Raw genomic sequence first — 5,784 nt, forward strand, 5'->3', positions numbered from 1 at the left:
TACCCATCCTTAACTTGTAGATTTTCTCCATTTTGCCCATCACACATAGAAATCAAATCACAGTTTTAAAAGGAGAGATCTTGCATTTCATCTGACAAATAAAATTCTCTTTTTTAAAAATTATTTGTCCTTTTAAAGTTCATATTCTAATAAAATTACATACAAATTCATTCATCTATTCATTTCCCACAAAGTCTGGAATATACTTATTCACAGTTCTTCATATCTTTTCTGCATGCACAAGATGGAACTTGTATTCAAAGTGAATTTTGTGTTTTCTTTTGTTGGACATGCTCACGTTCTTTTGCACTTACTTTGCTATCAACATCAGTCTTTTCATTAAAACATTATGTAGCAAGTCTCCAAGTGTTAAATTCTCTATGTAGTTTTTGTTTTAAAGATTTATTTATTTATTTGAAAGTCAGAGTTACACACACACACACACACACAGAAAGAGAGAGAGAGAGAGAGGTCTTCCATCCATTGGTTCACTCCCCAGTTGGCCACAATGGCCAGAGCTGTGCTGATCTGAAGCCAGGAGCCAGGAGTTTCTTCTGGGTTTCCCACATGGGTAAAGGGGCCCAAACACTTGGCCATCTTCCACTGCTTTCCCAGGCCATAGCAGAGAGCTGGGTAGGGAGTGGAGCAGCCAGGTCTTGAACTGGTGCCCACATGGGATGCCAATACTGCAGGTGGCAGCTTTACCAGCTAATCCACTGTTCCAGCCCCCTCTGTGTGGTGTTCCTTAAGATGGTTCTAACAAGAGGGACAGGTATTATGGTAAACTGGGTTAAATCATTACCTGGGACACCTGTGATCTATTTCAGAGTCCCTGGGATCTAGTCCTGCCTTCACTTCCAGTTCAGTTTCCTGTTAATGTTCCCCCTGAGAGGTAGCCTATTATGGCTAAAGTAATTTACTTCCTGCCACCCACGTGGGAGACCTGGTTAGACCTTCTGTCTCTTGGCTTCTGTCTGGCCCAGTTCTGGCTGTTGGAGATATTTGGGAAATGAAACAACTAATGGAAACCTCTCTCTCTCTCTTTCTTCTCTTTTCCACATAGAATTTTTATAAGTTTTTGGTGCCTACATTTTTTTTTTGACAGGCAGAGTGGACAGTGAGAGAGAGAGAGATAGAAAGAAAGGTCTTCCTTTTTGCCGTTGGTTCACCCTCCAATGGCCGCCGCTGTAGACGCGCTGCTGCCAGCGCGCTGCACTGATCCGATGGCAGGAGCCAGGTGCTTCTCCTGGTCTCCCATGGGGTGCATGGCCCAAGCACTTGGGCCATCCTCCACTGAACTCCCTGGCCACAGCAGAGAGCTGGCCTGGAAGAGGGGCAACCGGGACAGGATCGGTGCCCTGATCGGGACTAGAACCCGGTGTGCCGGCGCTGCAAGGCGGAGGATTAGCCTAGTGAGCCACGGCACCGGCCGGTGCCTACATTTTTTATGACTCTGTCTAAATACTGAGAGCTTTTGTGGACTCAAAAGGCTTCCATAGCCTCAGCAGCTCATGACAAGAGCCTCAGGTGATCACTGATGTCAGAAATAAGAGTGTCAGTTGTTAAATCAACAACAGGGGTCACTGTGCACCTGCTCCCCATGTTGGGCCTCTATCCTTAATGAATTGTACTATGAGAATTAATGGTAAAACTTGTCTTCTAACAATACTTTATACTTTGCATGTCTGTGTGGGTGCAAACTGTTGAAATCTTTACTTAGTATAGGGTATGTCTTTTATATATAAAGATAATTAAAAATGAACCTTAGTGGAAAATTATATTCTCACTTTAAAACTTTCTTTCCCTTTGGTCTGAAAGGGAGGTTTTTTCTACTTACTGTATACTTCGCTGATGGCGAAGTGAATCTAGCTATGAGATTATTATTTAAGTTCTTATTTTGGCTATGCTATTGCAGAAAAATGTTAGCCATCTCTTTTATAAGGTCTAAAGATTAAATTGTGCATCCTACAGATTCCTTCATAATAGAATTAGTTTCCTACCTTGAAGAGAATAGAGAAATGAAAGAACAAGTTGGGCTTAGAATAGGGAAATGAGGGAGCAAGTCCTAGATCGCTTGCTGACACTAGCAATATCACATGAATACTTAGCAAACCGTTTCAACCATTAGATAACAACTTAAGAAAACATTTACCAGAAGGTCCAATGCCTTCTATAAATTTTAAGAATCATGTATTTGAAAACACCTCTTAAATATCTAACATGGTGTAGTTTGTTTAGCCAGTAAACTTAAGCACAACCATCTAAAATGTTTTTAGTTTCTTTCTACCAACAAGTCTAAAACATATGATACACAGATTCAGGTCCCACAAATTAAAATGTATCTTTGATTGATTTTAGCAGCTTAAATTTATGGACAATCTTATCTATAAGCCATTTAAAATAAAACTCTTAATAAAATTTCCCCATGTGGACATACAATATGTACACACATATAATATAGCATAATAGACCAATATAGCAATTTTAATAATAGCTTTTAAAATCTTTAACTCTTTTTGTAGATTGCCAATTGATTTGAATTGCTTTTTGTTTTTAGTAACCTCAGTTAACCATACTTTCTCTCAGTTGGTACTGTTAATACATTATTGGCTTCATCTGTTTACAGAGCCATCCCAAAGTACTGAATACAATAAAAGTGGCTGGAAAAAGTCCATAGGAACCTATAGGAGGACAGCTAAACACAGAACCAACAACGGTTTAGTTTTATGAGCAGCAAATCATATATAACTGTGGATGACAAAAGACTTTAAGTGCCATGTTTAAAAATATAAACTCATCAACCAACAAGAGGCACTTGCTTACTTCCCAGTATTTTTGAAAGCACCTGTAGGATTTTACAATTATTTAACCCTTTAGGCCTCTGGGACTTTCTCATTAATATAACTATCATGTAGGATGCCCAGGTCAGAGCCACAGATCTTATTGGCTCTAAGCTGAAAAGCCCTTCACTCAGCCCAACTTCCAAAGTGACCACTGCAGCTGAGGGGATGGTCAAGTAGGGTCAGCAACATTGCAGGCAGAACTATAAATTTCTTGTTAGAGATGCCACCTGCCTTTACCTGGCCAGCTCTCCTCCCAGCCCAGCCAAGTCATGAAAGTCAACAGAGTGCCTTCCCCTAGGAGGTTCACACCTCCCTTAGGATATACCCCATATGAAGAGATAGATAGGTCTGGGCCTCTGAATTTACAAGGCCTAAAGCCCACCAGATTATTATCAAGCCCCTTCTATCAGGTTCTATTTGCCTCTCAATCAGAAAACTTCATTGTAGCTTAGACAGCACCTTTCTTAGCTCCTCTAATAATGACTCTGTCCTTTGTTCTAGGCCCTGTCTAGTGCACTTGGGCCTCATTCCTTTGTAATCATAACCTCTACTCTACCACCAATGGCTCTACTCCCAACCTGTGTGTACTGATGGTCCTCTTCCCCACTTAATGCTGTATAATTGTTCAAACCTGGTAAATGCCACTCTTAAGAGCATTGGTTACTATCCTCACTCTGTCTTTTATGACCTTGTCTAAATATGATCAGAGTCGGCAAACTTGGAAGGCTTCCATAGCCTTGGCAACTCATGACGACAGCCTAGGATGGTTACTGGCGCCATAAACTAGAGTGTCAATTTGTTGGGTCAACAACAGGAGCCACTGTGCAGTTGCTCCTCATGTGGGATCTCTGTCCTTAATGTGCTGTCCATTGTGATTTAATGCTATAACTAGTACTCAAACAGTATGTTTCACTTTGTGTTTCTATGTGGGTGCAAACTGTTGAAATCTTTATACTAAATTGATCTTCTGTATATAAAGAGAATTGAAAATGAATCTTGATGCAAATGGAAGGGGAGAGGGAGCGGGAGAGGGGAGGGTTGCGGGTGGGAGGGAAGTTATGGGGGGGGGAAGCCATTGTAATCCATAAGCTGTACACTGGAAATTTATATTCATTAAATAAAAGTTAAAAAAAAATGAACCTTAGTGAAGAATGGGAGGTGGGATGGGTGTAGGGGTGGGAGGGTGGGTATGGGGGGAAGAACCATTATATTCCTAAAGCTATATCTATGAAATTTGTATTTATTAAATAAAAACTTTCTAAAAAAATAAGTTCATGGTGCCTAGAATGCCCTGTTTCACCTTGAAAGTCAATCAAGGGTCTGGCACATTGGCACAGTGGGTAAAGCTGCCATCTGCAGTGCCGGTACCACCTATGGGCACAGGTTTGAGTCCCAGCTACTCCATTTCCCATCCAGCTCCTTGCTAATGATCTAAGAAAGTACTGGAGGATATCTCAAGTGTGTGAGCCCCTGTACTCACATGAAGGACCCAGATGAAGTTCCTGGCATTGGCCTGGCCCAGTCCTGGCTGTTGAAGCCGTTTGGGGAGTGAATCAATGGATGGAAGATTTCTCTCTCTCTCTCTGTCTTCCTCTGTCTCTGTAATTCTGACTTTAAAATAAGTTTAAAAAAGTCAATCAATATTCCCAATATTGCTTACATGTAATTTTTTATTAATCATGTGCATTGGGGGTTATATATTCTTTCTTTTCTATCCATCAGACTCTTTCATTAATTTACATATGTATTTTCTCTACCAGGTTGTAAATCTCTTATAATATAAAAATTTCTCTAATCTAGGGACTAAATACTCTTTAGATATTATTTAATTGAACTATATATTTGAAAATTTCATCTTAATATTCTTCATTTTAAAGATAATTTTGCATATAAAAAGTCTTAAATAGCAATTGTGGGAAAACTAGCTATTCACTGCCTTAATTTTCTGAGATAAATTGTCACAATTTCACTGGGAAAATTAATATAGAACATTCAGGCAGTGCCTGCTGTGTAACAAGATTTGCTTGTTGGCTATTTTCATTATATTATCATTGTTTCTTATTGGGAGACTACAAAGAAATTCTACTTTGAGTTCTTACAGTCTCACTTTCACATAATTCATTATGGATCTTTTGGTTTTGCTTAAATGTTAAAATGAAAACAACATGATAAATTCTGAAAGAAATAAAAATTGAACTCTGAGAAGTAAGGCAGCAACTCGTTCCTCCTTTTGCCTGAGAAATGAAGAAGCAAAGCAGTAGGTGAAACAAAACTTAACAAATCGTGCAGAGTACAGCAAAGTGCACCTAAACCCCAATGGCCTTTAAGAAAGTCGCTATAAATCTCCAAAACCTCTTTCCACTTCCCCAAGGAAAGTAAGAAACGCTCCTTTACAACACCAAAAGAAGAAGTAAGTACCTCTGGTGCCCTGAGAAACACTAGGCAAGTGGCTGAAAACGCTGGTACACAAAATCCCTTCCACTTTGCTTCATATTTAATCTTCATTAGAAGCAAAAGTCAGATGACAGATTATATTTTCCAGGCCAGGAGTTTTTAACTGGTAATCTTTTCCTCAAAATTACTAGTTGTGACATTAATGTTAACGTAAGTATTTTAAAATATGTGAAGCCACAAATTGAATGCCATAAATACTAGGCTGGAAAAAAAAAAGTATGAATTTTAAAAATATACCCAAACCTACAGTAACTGAGTAATACTCATTTTAAGTTTGAGTACTTATCATTCTTTGCCTACTGATCTGTGGTATTTTTGTTTTATGTTTGGAATAACCCCTTTTTATGTGTGAGTACTTTTAATTCTTTGCCTACTGACCTTTGGTGTTTTTGTTTTCCTATTGCTAAGTGATATAAATTAGAAATACAAAACAATGTTTTTGGATTAGAAATGAAGTACACATAAGCTAGTTGTAAATGTTAGTTGG

This window comes from Lepus europaeus, chromosome 4 (genome assembly GCF_033115175.1).
Source record: "Lepus europaeus isolate LE1 chromosome 4, mLepTim1.pri, whole genome shotgun sequence".
Lineage (NCBI taxonomy): Eukaryota > Metazoa > Chordata > Mammalia > Lagomorpha > Leporidae > Lepus > Lepus europaeus.